The sequence below is a fragment of the Dasypus novemcinctus genome, chromosome 19 (assembly GCF_030445035.2).
Source record: "Dasypus novemcinctus isolate mDasNov1 chromosome 19, mDasNov1.1.hap2, whole genome shotgun sequence".
Classification (NCBI taxonomy): Eukaryota; Metazoa; Chordata; class Mammalia; order Cingulata; family Dasypodidae; genus Dasypus; species Dasypus novemcinctus.
The window spans coordinates 22,733,178-22,751,399 of record NC_080691.1 but is presented as its reverse complement, the minus strand read 5'-3'; the positions used below and the strand labels follow the sequence as shown (position 1 = coordinate 22,751,399).

At 49.0% G+C, this 18,222-nt stretch overlaps 1 long non-coding RNA gene across 1 annotated transcript; it reads left to right on the top strand.

Annotated features, from left to right (window-relative positions):
- Positions 1 to 2,116: 2,116 nt before the first annotated feature.
- Positions 2,117 to 16,006, top strand: LOC111765998 (uncharacterized). The gene is made up of 3 exons (XR_002798172.2): positions 2,117 to 2,480; positions 10,985 to 11,162; positions 11,436 to 16,006. It is a non-coding gene; the product is annotated as an uncharacterized lncRNA (long non-coding RNA).
- Positions 16,007 to 18,222: the final 2,216 nt, after the last annotated feature.

Here is an 18,222-nt window from a genome sequence, read left to right as displayed (position 1 = left end):
TCATACCTAACCAGCTGGGCCAGAACAGTCTATTCAACACATGATGCTGGGAGAACTGGACAGCCATATCCAAAAGAAAGAAAGAGACCCCTATCTCACACCTTATACAAAAATTTACTAAAAATGGATCAAGGACCTAAAAAGCTACAACCATAAAACTCCTGGAATAAAATGTAGGGGAACATCTTTCAGATCTTGTGGTAGGCAGTAGTTTCCTTAAACCTTACACTCAAAGCACAAGCAATGAAAGGAAAAAATAAATGGGACCTCTTCAAAATGAAACACTTTTGTTCTTCAAAAGACTTTGTCAAGAGAGTAAAAAGGCAGCCTACTCAATGGGAGAAAATATTTGAAAACCATATATCCGATAAGGGTTTGAGTTCTGTGATATATAAAGAGATCATACAACTCAACAATGAAAAGACAAGCACCCCATTTAAAAATGGGCAAAAGACTTGAATAGACATTTTTCCGAAGAGGAAATAATGGCCGAAAAACACATGAAAAAATGTTCAACATCACTAGCTCTTAGGGAAATATAGATTAAAACTACAATGAGATGCCATTTCACACCTTATAGAATGACCATTATTACAGAAACAAAAAACTGCAAGTGCTGGAGAGGATGTGGAGAAATAGGAAACTCCTTCACTGTTGGTGGGAATGTAGAATGGCGCAGCCTCTGTGAAATACAGCCTCTGTGGAATACCTCAAGAAGCTGAAAATAGAACTGCCATATGATCCAGTAATCCCAATACCAAGACTATATTCAGAAGAACTGAAAGCAAGGACACAAACTGATGTTCGCACACCAATGTTTATAGTAGCATTATTCACAAATGCTAAACTATGGAAACAACCAAGTGTCCGTCAACCAATGAATGGATAAACATACAATGGAATACTATTCAGCTGTAAGAAGAAATGAAATTAGGATGCCTATGACAACATGGATAAACCCTGAGGACATTATGTTGAGTGAAATTGTTGCAGCAAAGCCAGTAGTTCTGAATAGCAGAGAAACCCAAGATGACCCTCGGAGAGAGGCGGAGGAACAGATTTATTATGCGCGGTCCCAGAGGAGAGTCAGTCTCCAAATTCTGAGCCCCGTTTTTCAGTTTTCATAGGTTTATATAGGATTTTATATGGGATCAGCATGACTTTTGCTTATTGGCTAATGCGTTGCTAGGCAAAATTTTGCAAGCGGGATTACAGAAGCAGAAGGCAGGTGCAAGGTCGTGCTTTTGCGGGCTGATTTACAGAAGGGGGAGCGGAAGTGGTTTGTTAGATTACAGAAGGGGGGGCGGGCAGGAGTCGTTCGTCTGATATTCTCCTGCAAGGCCATGTTGTTATGGGCTGATTTACAGAAGCGGGGGCAGGAGTGACCCGGTAGATGCTTTTTCTACAAAGTTATGCTTTTTATTTCTCAACAATTCTTCCCTTTAACGCCCTTATAATTTTTTATAGGACATTACTCAAGTTAAGTGGAAAAACAATTCAAGGTAGTAAAGCATTTTATGAAACACAAGTACATTATTAAGATTAGTATTTTTCTAACTACATTCCAGTCTTTGGGAGCTGTAGTTGTTAATTCAGTCCCAAATAGTAATCCGAGCAGTTGGAAAAGGAGCAGTTGGAAAAGGAATAGGAAACAAGAGTTTATTAAGTCAGGTGATGGTGATTTTCGGTGGCTCTGGGCAATTTAGATTTTCAAGGACGGTCAGGTACAAGGTGAGTTGTCCAGCTGTCTTGTTTTTCGTTGGAGTGTGCCCTTTTAACTCTAGTGTGAGGAATCCAACGGGAAATACCTGAAACTTTGAGAGCAGTGGGGTTACAAGGATAACAGTATGTGGGCTCATCCAGGTGGGCTGGAGGGGCTTTTCCTTTTAGTTTTTTTTTTAACCCAAACTAGGTCTCCAGGTAAGTGTGGGTGTACTGGGTGGCCTAATGGGATGGGTTCCTGAGACAGGACAGTTTTGTGTATTTGGGCCAACTGCTAACTGCTGGAGGGTAGAATCCTGGCCAGTTTTTCCTAACTGCTGGAGGGTAGAATCCTGGCCAGTTTTTCCTAGGAGCCTGAGATTTCTCTTGAAGGTTTGAATAATTGGGGGTGGTTGTTTAAACAGAATTTCAAAAGGCGAGTAGCCTGAGGACCTAGGGGGTGCATCTGACTTTAAGGAGGGCTAATGGGAGCAGTTTTACTCACCGGAGTTTTGTTTTTTTTTTTTACAGAACTTGGCTAGGGTGATTTATGTGTTTTACTTTCCCTGAGCTCTGGGGTTTATATGCTGCGTGGAGCTCTCGCTTAATTCCTAATATTTTTGCCTGCTATGAAAGCCGGGCCATTGTCGCTGCCTGTGGATAAGGGTGTCCCGTGCTGGGGGATTATTTCTGGGAGCAGAGCTTTAGTTACTTTTCTCGCTTTTTAGTAAGGATGGGAAAGGCTTCCAGCCAGCCACAGAAGGTGCACATTATTACTAGTAAGTCCTCAGACTCTCGACGTGGTTTTAGCTCTGTAAAGTCCGTTGTTAAGCTTTTAAAAGGGGTGGGTTTTGTGTGCTGGACGCCGGCCGGGCCTGGGGACCTGGGGAGGGTGGTTTTTAAACGCAGGCTTGGCGTCGGCTGCTAACGGTGGTGCAGAGTGGGGCCATCCGGGCAATGTGGCACTATTTCCCGAGCACGGCTTTTAAAGCAGTTTTTCCCAAGCGGGCGAGCTGGTGGTGGTGCTGAACCAGGGTGCAGGAGCCCCGTTTGAGATGAAGACTTGGCTATCCAGGAGTAGCCTCTGGGGTCTGGTGCCTGTTTTTTTTCCCTTTGCCCACTCCCGTTTCTCCCGGGTATAGTTGAGTTTTCCAGTGTGTTGCCCTGAGAGGGACAGGTGAGGCAGCGGTGGGGGGCTCGCCGTGGGAGGGCTCTCTTGGCTGCCTGCCGAGCCGCTTCGTGGGCTTGTGTTTCCTTTAGTAACTGCACCTGTTCCCTTCCGATGTCCCCGACAGTGGATGGCGGCGACCCTGCTTGCCTTCCAGGCTGCCTCCAGGAGCTGAAGGATTTTTCTCTATTTTGATTCCCTGCCGTCAGGAGTCCCCTGTCCTTCTAAATTGTTCCATGGATATGTATAGTAGCGAATGCTACTACAGAGTTCGTGTAAATGTTTGCTGTTTGTCTGGCGGCCAGTTGTAGGTCTCGAATTAGTGCCCAGAGTTTTGCTCGCTGTGCGGACTGCCTTTTAGCCAGGGGAGCTGCTTTTACTGTTTGTTTAGCCATGGTGACTGCGTGTCCAGCCAGCTTCTCTCCATCTCTGATAAAACTGCTGTCGCCTGTGAACAGAGCTGGATTTAGGCCAGGAAGTGGCCTGACCTGGAGGTCAGGGCGACCGGCATACACTGTTTCTGTTTCGCTAGCCAGCAAGAGGCTATTTAAGTATTGAAGGAGAGTACAGTTTAAGTTTTCCCGTGGGTAGGAAGCCAGATCCTCCGCCAGGGCTTTTGCAAAAAGGCTGGAGGAGTTTTTGAAGCCCTGCGGAGCCGAGTTCAAGTTAATTGAGTTTTTGTTGAATCCTGGGATTCTCCCATTCAAAAGCAAATAGAGACTGGCTCTGGGGAGCTACCCGCAGGCAGGAAAAAGCATTTTTTAAATCCAGACGGGTAAATCAGGTGGACCCAGGAGGTACCGACAGCTGCGGAAAGTTTCAGGGCAAAATACTCTCCCCTTTTTGGGGGGGCCTTTCTCGATTGGTTGGGTCTGGATTCTTTAAGGCTGCTGCTAACAGGGAGACCTGCTGTTTCATTCACTTTTTTGCTTCCCCCTCAGCAGTCTTGTCCCGACTGACCAATACGTTGCGACTTTGAGGAGCTGGGAGATGCTTATCTCTGCGAACCCGGTTAGCTTCTGAAGTTTCTGTTTGATGTCTGGTGCCACCTGTGACGAAAGCTGCCTTGACCATTCTCTGGCTTTCTGGGGCTTCTGGTTCAATGGGGGTGTAAATCTCGAAGGCTTTGTGAAGTTGCTTACCAAAACCTTCCAGAGGTGTTTCAGGCTTTTGAGTGATGGGGGCCGTTGTGGACAGGTCTGTGGGCCGCCTCACTCCTTCGCGTACCCCCCTGAGGAGGGCTTCTCGATCCCGCTGAAGGGCAGCCCGTCCCTGAGCTGTGTTAAAGCCCCAGGCCCGTGGAGTTTCCGGTGCCGCTTCTCGGGCCCAAGAGCCCTGCGGGGGCCTGTTCTCGCAACCACGTTCTGGCTCCGGGAGGACCTGGCTGTCTCTTCCGGACTGAACAGGGCTGGGCGGAGCTGGCGGCAATCGTTCCACGTGGGGCGGTGGGTTTGGAAAATGGACTCGGTGAGGTCGCTAAGAGCCTGAGGCTTTTCTGAACTTGAGGGGGTGTGGTGCTTGCAGTTTAAGCGATCTGCAGTTGTGAAAGGCTGATAACCAGGACTGGCCTTCCGGGCTGGGCTCTCCTGTCTGCAGTGATCTGGGCGGGACCCTGTGTTTCATGGAGGGGCGTCGGAGGCACGGGTTGCGCTGGCCAGAGGGGTTTCAGGATGCCCCTCAGCGTGGGCTGATGGGCCCAGGGAGACTGAAGGTGGAGGAATTTCTGAGAGATCTGTTGGTGGAGGCTCCAGGGCAAGGAGATGTCCTGGAATGATTGGAATATATACGGTAGGGGTAGCAGGTTTTCTTCCAGAGATTTTTGTAGAAAAATAGGTTCTCGAGGTCAGGCTGTTTGAGTCACTGGGACCCAACTCTGATCCTTCCTTCCCACACAGAACTGAACCTAAGGGGGCAGGGTTTGGGCAATTTCTAACCGGGAATTGACGTCGGGACACTGATCAGGGTGGCCGGGGGTCCCGGTGACTGCCTGCCCAACTGCACGAAGCTTGCCACCTCTAGGGTTCCTTCTGAGGGCTAGTCAACCCCAAACATAGGCTACTCCGATTCATGCAGAGTCCGGAGAGTTCTGAGGGACATACGGACACTGTAGTCCCCGGAGAAGTCTTTTTTGAAACTTTCATTTTTAAAATTTTTATTCCCCCCGCCACCCCACCACCCCAGTTGTCTGTTCCCTTTGTCTATTTGCCGCGTGTTCTTCTTTGTCTGCTTCTGTTGTTGTCAGCGGCATGGGAATCTGTGTTTCTTTTTGTTGCGTCATCTTGTGTCAGCTCTCCATGTGTGGCGCCATTCCTGGGCAGGCTGCACTTTGTTTCGCGCTGGGCGGCTCTCCTTACTGGGCGCGCACTCCTTGCACGTGGGGCTCCCCTACGCGAGGACACCCCTGCGTGGCACGGCACTCCTTGCGCGCATCAGCACTGTGCATGGGCCAGCTCCACACGGGTCAAGGAGGCCCGGGGTTTGAACCATGGACCTCCCATGTGGTAGACGGACGTCCTATCCATTGAGCCGAGTCTGCTTCCCCTAAACTTTTAACATACAATTAAAAGCTGTGCGTTTGGATTGTGATGATCCCATCCCTGAACGGTGTCCCAGGACAGGCAAAGGAGGGGGCCCCTCACGAGGCCACTCAGATGCCCACCTGTCCGCGTCTCCTGTGAGAACTGAGGCTCGTCTTAGCTAAGGCGTCGTGTAGACTCCGGACTAGCCGTTATGCCGTGCGATGGGCCGCAGAGTGCAGGTTGGGGCCCCCTCGGACCCTGTAGCGCAGGCCGTGGAGCCACAGACTGGGTCAGCAGAGGCAAGCCCTGCAGTCCCCGTTCATTCACTCAATCACTCAGAGGTTACACGGTCCCACCCGAGGGATGGCCCTATCCCAGAATCTCCATCTCGAGGGTTTGAAGGTGATCAGTCTCCCCTTCCGTCTGGGGACGGCCTGACTGGGACTCAGTCAGGGGCCTTGCCTCTCTGGCGTCTTCTCCTGTTATTCTATCCACCTCTCTACCAAGTCTGGCCGGGTCAGAGGACACAGCCCACAGGGTCCTTCCCCCGAAGGAGGCCCCGTCCAGGGACAGGCCTCGCTCGTGTGGAGATCTCCGCTGGCTGCACCCACCAGTCCCAAACTGGAGGCTCGAAGGGCCGGCGTGGCGGGGTTTCCTGGTCAGGGAACCAAATGTCGCGGCAAAGCCAGGAGTTCTGAACGGCAGAGGACCCGAAGATGGCCCTCGGAAAGGAGGAGGAACAGATTAATTACACGCGGGCCAGAGGAGAGCCCATCTCCAAATTCTGAGCACCGTTTTTCAGTTTTCATAGGTTTATATCGGATTTCAGGTGGGATCAGCGTGGCTTTTGCTTATTGGCTAATGCGTTGCTAGGCGAAATTTTGCAAGCGGGTTACAGAAGCAGAAGGCAGGTGCAAGGTCGTGCTTTTGCGGGCTGATTTACAGCAGGGGGAGCAGAAGTGGTTTGTTAGATTACAGAAGGGGGGGCAGGAGTCGTTCATCTGATATTCTCCTGCAAGGCCATGTTCTTATGGGCTGATTTACAGAAGCGGGGGCAGGAGTGGCTCATTAGATACTTTTTCTGCAAGGTTATGCTTTTTATTTCTGAACAAAATAAGCCAAACACAAAAGGGCAAATATATGGTCTCACTAATATGAACTAAATACAACGAGTAAACTCGTGGATGAAAACTCTAGAGTATAGGTTACTAGGAGATAGAATGTGTGTTGAGAATGGGAGGTGACACTGAAAGTATGTAGAATTTTTAATAAGGTTTATTATAAAAGTGCGGATATGAATAGCGTTAATGGTAGCCATTATGGTGAGTATAACTAACACTGCTAATTTATAAATTTGAATGTGGCTGAAAGGGGTAGTCCAGGGACAAAAATGTCAATTGAAAGGAAGCTGAGGATAATCTAGGGACTGTATAACATGGTGATTTTGGTGATGTATGAAGATTGCGGTTAATAGTATAAATATACAATTATGTTCTTTTTTTGCAAAGTGTTATAAATATGGTGATACACAAGAAAATTACAACTAATGTAACTTACGGGCAATGGTTAAAAGTCATATTGTACTATCTTTGCCACAATGGCAAAGAAGGTATGAAGGGACAAAATAAGAGGGCATAAGGGGTATGGGATTTTTCCTTTCGGAGTAATGAAAATGTTCTAAAATTGACTGAGGTGATGACAGCACAACTCTGTGATGAAAATGAGAGCCACTGAGCGTGCACTGTGAATGGACTGTACAGGCATGGGATGTATAACACAGGGAATCCTGTGGTTAACAGAATATGGGACTGTTCTCCCATGAACTCTAATAAAGATGTAAGACTAATACAGGGTGTTCGTAACCAGGTGGTTGGGGAAATATACACCAAATGTAAGATATGGTCTATAGTTAGTAATATTTTTTTTTTAAAGATTTATTTTTATTTATTTAATTCCCCTCCCCTCCCCCGGTTGTCTGTTTTCTGTGTCTTTTTGCTGCGTCTTGTTTCTTTGTCCGCTTCTGTTGTCGTCAGCGGCACGGGAAGTGTGGGCGGCGCCATTCCTCGGCAGGCTTCTCCCTCCTTCGCGCTGGGCGGCTCTCCTTATGGGGTGCACTCCTTGCGCGTGGGGCTCCCCTACGCGGGGGACACCCCTGTGTGGCATGGCACTCCTTGCGCGCATCAGCACTGCGCACGGGCCAGCTCCACACGGGTCAAGGAGGCCCGGGGCTTGAACCGCGGACCTCCCATGTGGTAGACGGACGCCCTAACCACTGGGCCAAAGTCCGTTTGCCTAGTTAGTAATATTTTGATGATGCTATTTCACACTTTGTGACAACTGTATTACAATATTCCAAGGTGTTTGTAGTGGGTGAAGTATGGGGTGTATGATGAGATACATGTTTGCTTTGTAAGTTAACAACTTTTATTATACACTTATTATTTCTGTATGGTCATGTATGAATGACACACGTCAATAAACAACTTAAAAAACAACAGCATTGGATCCACACTGACACTTCTGATTCCAGTCCAACAGCCCAAGTTTTATTCTATCTTTTCCCATTTCTTTATCTGTAACTCACTGGCTGCCATCATTCACAAAATGTGGTTTATTCCTAAAATGCATAGAAGTTGTTTCTGAATTGCTAACTTGAGCTTCTGAGTGAAAGAAAGAAGCCTAATGGGTTCAAAAGCTACTTGAGTTTGTTTTCTTTCTCTCCTCCTTTTAGGGTTACTCACGTGAAATGTGGTTTAGTCCTTTTGTTTCCGTTTGTATTCCGTTTTAGAGTTTTCCTCCCGTTTTTGTTGATTTTGTTTTCGCTTGTTGAGTGTGTGAAAATTAATGTGGTTTCAAAAGCCAAAACTGTACAAGACGCCCAATTCCTTTTATCCTTTCTATCCTATTTCCACTCACTTCCTAGGTAACCAATTTCATTCGTTGCTGGTTAATCCTTCCTGTGTTTCCCTTTGCACAAATAAGAAGACTAGTGTATATTTTCTTGTTTTCCATTCTTTCTTACACAAAAGGTAGCTAGCATGCTATGGCTACCCCTTACACTTTGCTTTTTGTTACTTAGTGTGGTTTGGAAACAAGCCAGTTTATAGCACTTCATAGAGATCTTTTCCCATTTCCCCTTCTCCTTTCCCTTCCTCTCCTTCTCTTTCTCCTCCTCCTCTTTGTTTTCCTCCTTGCTTCTCCTTCTCCTCCATTTCCTACTTATCCTCCTTTTTTGCTGTCTCTTCCTCCTCCTCCTTCCTACAGCTACTTCTTGTATATATACTGTAGTTTGTTCAACCACTTACAAATTATGTAAATTATGTAAAGAAATTCTCTAAGTTCATCTTGTATTTCTGCTTCAAAAAATTTTTAGGTGGAAGGATCCTTAAAAATGTTGTTTGCAATATCTTTTTATTGCATTATGGTCAGTGAGTGTTGTTTGCAAGATTTCTACTTTACGGGACTTTTTGTGTGTGACCTGTGATCAAGTTTTGCACATTTTTCATGTAGGTTTGAGAGGGTGTTTTCTCTGTTATCTGGGGGTCAAATCAGGTATATATATCCCTAAGGTCCACCTTACTGATTACATTGTTTCAGTCTTTTATTCCAAAGCTTTCTTTAGTCCACCTGCTCTGGCTTGCCCTGAGTGTGTTCTGGTCAAGCCTCTTGCTATCAGCGTGTTTCCACGTCTCCCCATTTCTCCTGGGGTTTTTGCTTTGTAAGGTGGTTACCACACTGTAATTGCTGCAAGGAGTGATTTCTTAGAAATGCAACTGTGGTGTTACCAAGTGTATGACTGAAACAGCTACAAGATGATTTGTCTGATGGAGTCCCAAGTAAAAAAAAAATTTACACCTTTTACGATTGACAGCTGGGGGTATCGTTCTTTGTCACGTGGCTCTCTCACTAGGCTGCTCTCCCTGTCTATTTATTCATCTTTGCACACCCAGCAGGCCGCCCAGCTCACAGTAGCACCCTACAGCCACTGCTCAGTAAATGTGACTCAAATAAATACGGCTGTTTGGGGTCCCCGTGCTGGACTGTACTTGCACTTTGGGGCCAAAAGGAGTGGCCCCTGAGTCAGGAGGGTCATGTGAGAAAGCCATCAGGCTCCAGCTTCACATACCATGTCAGCCTCCATGTAGAGGACTGTTGTTTTTTTTAAATAAATGGGTACTAACCTTTTATTTTACTTATCTCTCCCTGCCCCCTTGTTGTTTGCACTTGCTGTGCCTGTTCATCCTGTTTCTTTTAGGAGGCACTGGAACCGATATCAGAGGGAGGAGTCTAATTGCTTAAGCCACCTCCGTTCCCCATTTTGTTGTGTCTCTCCTTATGTTTTCCCTTGTGTCTCTTTTCATGTCAGCTCTCTGTGTCCGCCCATCCTGCCAGCTCTCCATCCTGCTCATCCTCTTTAGGAGGCACTGGGAACCTCTGCTACCTGCTTTGCTGTGTCTCTCCTTATGTTTTTCTTCTTGTGTCTCTCGTTGCATCAGCTTGCTGCACCTGTCCATCGTGCCAGCTTGTTGTTTTCTTTGGAGGAACTGGGAACCAAACCACGGACCTCTCATGTGGTAGGCAGGAGCCCAATCACTTGAGCCACATCCGCGTCCCTAGACAAGAACATTTGTTACAGAGATCCGTGCCTGTAGGTCAGAGCATCTGTGAAGCACCCATCACATCAGGTGCCCTCCTCTCAGTTCTTTGTTCCTCCATCAATGGCTATTAATCAAGTGTTTATTTTCAAACGCTCTGTGATTGCAGATGGGTGGCTATCAGGCATGCCGGCTTTTTTTTCACCCTCTGTAGCACCAGACTTTCACTGACTCCAGGAGATAGTTTTTGGTGTACAAGGATGGTTAGTATTTACCCAGGTGGTTCAAGACTTGCACAGTTTGTGTCCCTGCGCCCCAGGGCACCTCTCGCTTCCCTGAGCCAAGCAGGCTGGTGGATGGGAGCACCGCTGTTTTTTCCTGGGATCACAGAGAGCCCCTTTCCTGGCCGCCATCCTCACCGTGTCCTCCTCACCCTGCCCTCCAAGCCAGCGGGTCCCTCGGCACAGAGCCGACGGTTTTGTTAAGCTTGGCGTTTGCTTTTTTCCTTGAGAAGTTGTAGGCTTGCAGAAAAAATCATGCATGGAACACAGAGTGCCGGTGTTTTACCGCCCTGTTACTCATGCCCTGCACTGGTGTGGTACATTTGTTACAAGTGATGAGAGAGCAATTTAATAATTGTACTATTAACTACAGCCCATCGTTTAGAGTAGGCTCACTGCGTTGGACAGTCCTACGCTTTATTCTCGTAACATATACAATCTGAAATCTCCCCGTTTAACCACACTCAAATATTTAATTAAATTAAATAAAATAAATATTTAACTTAATTCACAATGTCGTGCTACCATCACCATCGTCCATTATCAAAACTTTTCTCTCACCCAAAATGGAAACTCTGTATACTTTAAGCATATTCCCCCATTCCCCCTACCCCAGCGCCTGGTAGCCTACATTCTAGTTTATGACTCTATGAATTCTCTTATTCTAGCTGTTTCATATAAAAGGAATCATATAACATTTGCCTGGCTTCTTTCACTCAGCACCATGCTTTCCAGGTCCCCGCATGTTCTCGCACGCACCGGGACGCCGTGGCTCTGCGGGGCTGAGTCATGTTCTCTGGCACGTGCAGACGGCGTTTGGTTTATCCATTTATCTGCTGATGGAAACGTACACCTTTTGGCTCCTGAGAAAATCACTACGATGAACACTGGTGCACAGGTATCTTTTTAAATCCCTGCTTTCATTTCTCTTGGGTTTATGTTCAGGAGTGGGATTGCCAGGGCTATAGCACTTCTACACTTAGCTTTTTGAGGAACCACCAAACTTCTGCACAGTGGCTGTGGCATTTTATATTCCTTCCCTCCGGCCATGCATGAGGCTTCCATTTCTTCACATCTTCACCAACACTTGTTATTTTCCAGTTTTAGAACAAAGATGCTATTTCGATTTAAAGTAAATATAATAAAATAAATTTAAAATTCATTTCTCTAGGCCCACGGGCTGCCTTTCAAGTGCTCAACAGCGAACATGGCTCGTGGCTCCCACGCTGCACAGTGCTGGTCTACAACGTCCCCCTCATCTCAGAAAGTCCCACAGGTCCACGCTCCTTCGTCTGTGCCCGTAGCCTCCGGGGCATTCTGCTCGGCCATCTGTGAGGATTACAGGAGTGTGATGGTCAGGCTATTGTGTCATCTCGGCCAGGTCATTGTGCCCAGTTGTTTGGTCAAGCAAGCACTGGGCTAACTATAATACAAGGGCATTTATGGACTTTAGTCACCATTGACTTTACTGCAGCGGGAAATCATAGGTAGCTGGTTATAATTACATCAGTCAGAGACATTGCCATCAGCAATGAGTGACGCTTAACCCAATCAGTTGAATCCCTTAAAAGGGGAAGTGATTCCAACATTGAGAGAGAATTTCCCAGCTCGTCTTTGGACAGCCAACATCTCCCAGAGCTGGCCAAGAACCTTCACTGGACTTTCATCGCAGCCCCTGGTTCAGCCTGCCTGCGGAACCTGGACTTGTGCATCCCCATGGCTGTGTGAGACTCTTATAGAATTGCGTACTATTGATTCTGTTTACCTGGAGAACCCCGATTAATACAAGGAGATAATGGCTCCTGGATGTCTGGATCATGCAGGGAACTCTGGAAATGGTAGCTGCTGGCTTTATCCTTCAGCGACCCACACAGAGGTATTTCTGGATGGCTGGGACAGTAAGGTTAGCGACATCATTCAATTTAGCCCCACAAGTCTCAACTTAGTCATTGTCCTCATACAAGTGCATCATGGCTGGACTTATTTTGGACAAGTCAACCTACTCAAATATCTGGCACTATTTTTCCAAAGAGTTCACCCTTTTGAGACAGGAGGCAAATAGCAATACCTTTTATTGGCCCTTCTAAGATCCTTCCGCTGGTCAACCTCTCTGGACGGGTGTCAGAGGCTACATCTATCTGTGGATTCACGGCATGTTTCATTTCTGCTTTCAAGAAACTTAAAATCCAGGATGAACATGCTACACTGAATCATACAATACTTTCGTGCTGTAGTAACGGGGCAGATTAATATGAATGAGGATCAGTCCTGGTTCTATTTTTCCTTGTTCTGGTTCTAGCTCCAACTCTGGGCTGAGTTAACTGTAGCATGAGGAGCTTCTCTGTGGCAACCCCTGAGATGTCAGTTGATTATCCGTAGATCAGAAACCCCCTTCCTACAAACCAACAGGGTCTGGAAATAGACTTTCTTTGGAAATATGTCCAAAGCCTGAGCTGCCAGGTTTTCCTAGGAAGTGTACCACTCAGAGGATCAGGGACTTAAAGGAGGCGATATTAGTAATGGCACTTGAGGTCCACAAAGGTGCGAGGTTAAGGCTATCCCAGGGCTCTGGGCTGAATTGTGGTCCCCCAAATCAGCCCCTGGTCATGTGCATGTGAGCTTATTATTTGGAAATAGTTTTCCTTTTTAATTAAAGAAGTTGTAGATTTACAGAAAAATCACGCAGTTAATACAGAGTTCCCGTGTTATTATTAGCACTTTGCAGAAATAGGGCCTTTGAAGGAGTGATTAGTTAAGATGAGGCCAAACTGGATTAAGGTGGGCCCTAAATCCGACAGGACTGGTGTCCTCAGAAGAGGAGGACAATTTAGACCCACAGACACGAGGCGAGGCGGCCAGGAGGTTTAAGTGCTGCAGCTGCAGCCAAGGAACCCGGAGCAGGGCGGGCGACTGCCAGAAGAGGCAGGGAGGACCCCCCCAGAGCCCCTGGAGAGGGCGAGGCTATGCCCACACCTTGGCTTTGGGCTTCAGCCTTCAGAGCTGTGAGAGAGCGCACTTGTGTTGTTCTGAGCCGCGCCGTTTGTGGTTAAGGCAGCCCACATCGGGTGAGCGGAAAGCCCAAGCAGGTGCCCGGGCGTGTGCAGGAGATGTTCTCAGTGCATTAAAGATTCAGCAGCCCGAAGTCTTCTCTCATTAGGGGCGTGGGTCAGGGGCAGGGAGACAGATGAGGCTTACAGAAGAACGTCCTGAGATAGACCTGACGCCAAGGGAAGTTAGCCTAAGACAAAGGTAGCACATCTTACCCGGGCAGTGGTAAGAGCTTAAGGTAACTGGCCAAGCATTTTGGAAAGAAAATCAAGCTGGATTTCCACCTAGTTTCTTTTTTTTTTTCTTTTTTGAGATTTATTTATTTATTCCCCCTGCCTCATTGTTTTGTGCTCGCTGTCTGCTCTCTGTGTCTATTTGCTGTGTCCTCTCTGTGTCTGCTGCTCTTCTCTTTAGGAGGCACTGGGAACTGAACCTGGGACATCCCATGTGGGAGAGAGGTACTTAATTGCTTGAGCCACCTCAGCTCCCTGCTTTGTTGTGTCTCTCATTGTCTTTCCTCTTTGTGTCTCCTTGTTGTGTCATCTTGTTGTATCAGCTCGTTGCACCTGCCCATTGCGCCAGCTTGCTATCTTGCTCATCTTCTCCAGGAGGCACCAGAATCCGAACCTGGGACCTCCCATGTGGTAGGCGGGAGCTCAATTCCTTGAGCCACATCTGTTTCCCTCCACCTAATTTCTTTTTCTTTTTTTATTAACATTTATTTATTTTTTTATTTCTTTCTTTCCCCACCCCCCCACCTTGTCTGCTCTCTGTGTCCGTTTGCTGTGTGTTCTTCTGCGTCTGCTTGTATTATGGTGGCACCAGGAAACTGCGTCTCTTTTTTGTTGCGTTTTCTTGCTGCGTCAGCTCTCCATGTGAGTGGTGCCACTCCTGGGCGGGCTGTGCTTTTAACACATGGGGCAGCTCTCCTCGTGGGGCACACTCCTTGCACATGGGGCACCCCAATGCGGTGATGCCCCGTCATGGCACAGCACTCCTCATGTGTGGTAGCACTGTGCATGACCCAGCTCACCACACAGGCCAGGAGGCCCCGGGGATCGAACCCCGGACCTCGTGTGGTAGGCGGATGCTCTATCAGTTGAGCCACATCCGCTTTCCTCCACCTAATTTCTTACACCAAGAAATTCCAGACAGATAAAAACTGAAAAATGTAAAGACTGAACCTATTAAAATGGTACAAGTGGAGACTTTTCTAAGCACAACATAAAACCCAAAAGAAAAGAATATACAAGCAAAGATCATCAGAGAAAAATGCAACTCTAGTTAGAAAGCCTAAATGATTTATCATGGAGAGAGCTCGCACAAGTCATTAAGTAAGAGATGGCAGCTCAGAGAACTGGATAAAGGACGTGGAAGGTGGTTAATAGAAGGCTAAATGCAAATGAGTGCAAAATCCCTGATATGATGGTAGACACAGGTCTTTTCTTGTTTTGGATGACCTTGACAATTTTGAGACATACAGTAATGTATTTTGTAGAATATACCTCCATTTGGGTTTGTCTGATTTTTTTCCCTCCTGTTTACACTGGGGTTATGGATTTTGGGGAGGAAGACTGCAGAGATGAGCTGTTTGCCATTTAATTTGCATCTCTAAAATAGAGTTGGGTTCTACTTGTTCTCAAATTTTTTATGAGCAGAATCTGACAGTTTGCATTTTATGTTTGTGGGACTTTGCACTTACATATATTTTTGAGGTTTATTCATTTGCATGCAGCTGAAGTTCCCTCATTTCCATTCCATCGTGCAAATGTGCCCCCCTTCACTTGTCCGTTCTGTTCATCCACACATGGGTTGTTTTGCAGTTTGGGGCTAATCTACGTGTGTTGTGCCAGTGTGCCAGGCTGCTTTCCTAGTGGTCCTTTCATCTCGTAAGCGACATTCATCCCCGACTCCCTGCAACTGATAGGTGAGCCCGTGCTTTATCATACAAACTGGGCTGCTTGTGGCAGTGAGAGGAGGAACTAGAGATACTTACGTCAGGACAGCTGGCATAAACTGCTATTGTCCTGGCCACACCAAGCCACATGGTCCTGTCCAGTTGTCTTCTTTCCCCACTGAGAACTGGTAGCCCCAAGCCTGAAAACAGACTCGGGTAACCTGCCAGAGCAATGAGCCTCAGGCGTTAGGACAGAGGCTGGGCATGGAGCAACTGTGGTCACTGAGTCACCAGGCAGGTGAGGCTGATGCTCCAAGGGGCCCAGCCCTCCCCCCCACTCACCGCCTCCTGCCCTGTGCAACAGGTGCTGCCCGACCAGAGGGACAACGAGTGGAGCCTTAAAAAACCACGTGTGGGAAGCAGATGTGGCTCAAGCGATTGGGCTCCCATCTACTACACCGGAGGTCCAGAGTTCAATCTCCTGGCCTCCCAGTGAAGGCAAGCTGGCCCGAGAGGAGAGCTGGCCCATGCAGAGTGCTGGCCCACATGGAGAGTTGGTACAGCAAGATGACGCAACAAAAAGAGACACAGAGGAGAGACTGTAAGAGATGCAGCAGACCAGGGTGCTGAGATAGTGCAAGAGAATGATCACCTCTCTCCCACACTGGAAGGTCCCAGGATGGGTTCCCAGTGCCGCTTAAAGAGAAGACAAGCAGACACAGAAGAATGCACAGTGGATGGACACAGAGCAGACAATGGGGGTGTATGTGTGTAAATAAATCTTTGAAAATACCACATGCTTGGGAAGCAGATGTGGCTCAACCAGGTGGGTGCCCACCTACCACACGGCAGCAGAAGCCTAAATGAGCAGATGGCACAAGCCAGCAGACCCCGCAGCCTGCAGGAAGGGAATGTGGCTCAGGCTGTCGGGCACTCGCCTCCCACGTGGGAGGTCGCAGGTTTGGTTCCCGGTGCCTCCTGGAGAAGTCCAGTAGGCTCGGCAGGTCGCTTCGCTCAGGGTCCCAGGGGCCCGCAGTCTAGGCGTGGAGGGCTGCGCTCCTTTCTGGAGGCCCTGGGGAGAACGTGCTCCAGTTCCCTGCAGTCGGAGGACCTAGGGGCTGCTTCCTCGCTGGCTGGCTGCAGGGCAGTGGTCAGCTTCCAGGGCACCCCACTTCCCGTGATTCGTGCCCCCTTCATCTTTAAGCCGGCACCCGGGTCGGGGCCCTCTGCTGCCTCTTTGGGGGACTCTCACTTGGGCTGGGACAGGCGCTCTGTTTTAGGGTCTCGTGATTGCCTGGGCCTGCATCGTCCAGGGGAGTCTCCCCGTCCCCAGGTCTGTGAGCTCGACCACGGCTGCTAAGTCCCTTTTGCCGTGCAAGGCCCCAGGGACGAGGGAAAAGACGTCCTTCTGGAGGAGGGGTTGGCTCCCAGGGGTGCTGCGACCAAGTGCCACAGCCCGCGGGGCTTACAACATGCGTTTATTGTCTCAGAAGTCCAAACCGAGGTGTCAGCAGGGCCACCCCCTCTCTGAAGGCTCCAGGGGAGGGTCCTTCCTGGCTCCCCTGACTTCTGGCGGTGCTGGCAGTTCTTAGCGTCACCACAATCTCTGTCTGCGTCTTGACGTGGCGTCTCCTTGTGGGTCTCTTCTTATGAGGACACTGGCCTTGGATTAGCGCCCACCTGACCCTGGTGTGACCTCATCTGTGCTTAACCAGTTACGTCTGCCAAGACCTGATTTCCAAATCCCATTCCCAGGTATCGGGCACTAGGACCTCAATATATGTTTTTTTTTTAAAGATTTATTTTATTTTATTTCTCTCCCCTTCCGCCATCCCTGTTGTCTGCTCTCTGTGACCATTCACTGCATGTTCTTCTGTGTCCACTTGCATTCTTGTCAGTGGCACTGGGAATCCATGTCTGTTTTTTGGTTGCCTCATCTTGCTGCGTCAGCTCTCCGTGTGTGCGGTGCCATTCCTGGGCAGGCTGCTCTTTTTTTCATGTGGGGTGGCTCTCCTTACGGGGCGCATTCCTTAGCGTAGAACTCCCCTATGCAGGGGACACCCCTGTGTGGCATGGCACTCCTTGCGCATATCAGCACTGCGCATGGGCCAGCTCACCACATGGGTCAGGGGGCCCTGGGTTTGAACCCTGGACCTCCCATGTGGTGGGTGCTCTATCCATTGAGCCACATCCACTTCCCTCACCAATTCTTTTTGAGAACACAATTCACCCCACGACATGGGCCATTATGCTACCTAACTACATCCCTTCCTCTTGCTTTCTAGACCTCCAGTGGCCTTGGCAGCTGCCCCCGTCAGAAGAGGCCCAGGGTTCTCAGTGGCCCTCTGCCAGCCATCTTGTTCCCCCAGTGTTCTGGCGCTCACCGTGGCCAAATCCTGCAAAAATCCCCTCTGTCCTCTCCCAATTTTGGAACATTTCCTCTGCTGCCCGGGGCAATGGCTGAGCCCTGGAGAAGCCTCCTCTTTCTGAGCCTTTCTCCTTTGCCTGGCCCTGACCCTTCTGACCCCCAGCGTCTGGACCTTTCTCCTGGTGGGAACTTCCTTCTCCACCAGCTGGACCCCTACCTCTCCATTGTCCCCATTATCCTGGCCTGGCCTGCAGCAAATGGGTAGTGGCTTGGACCCAGCAGGTCTTGGAGAAGCTCCAGGCGAGCGAGCCGGGCACGGTCGGTGCTCCGGGGGAACCCCCTGGCGGGGTCGAGATCCTGGGGCCCTCACGGAGCTCGCCTGCTCGACTCCTGCGCCAGGGTCTTCCCTCTTGGTCTACGCCCCGCCCCGCGTGGTGGGCGCAGGCTGACGCACACAGGGCCAGTCACCTCTTCCTCGTCCGAGGTGCCTCCCAGGCCCTGATGCCCAGAATAAAGCCGGAGGGGGGCGTCTGAACTGCTCCCGTTTTCCCGGCTTGGCTGGAGCGGCTGAGGCCTCCTGCGTGCAGGCTCGGGGGACCCCTTCACCCACGCTTTCTCCCCGTGTGACCCCGTTCACAGCCGGCC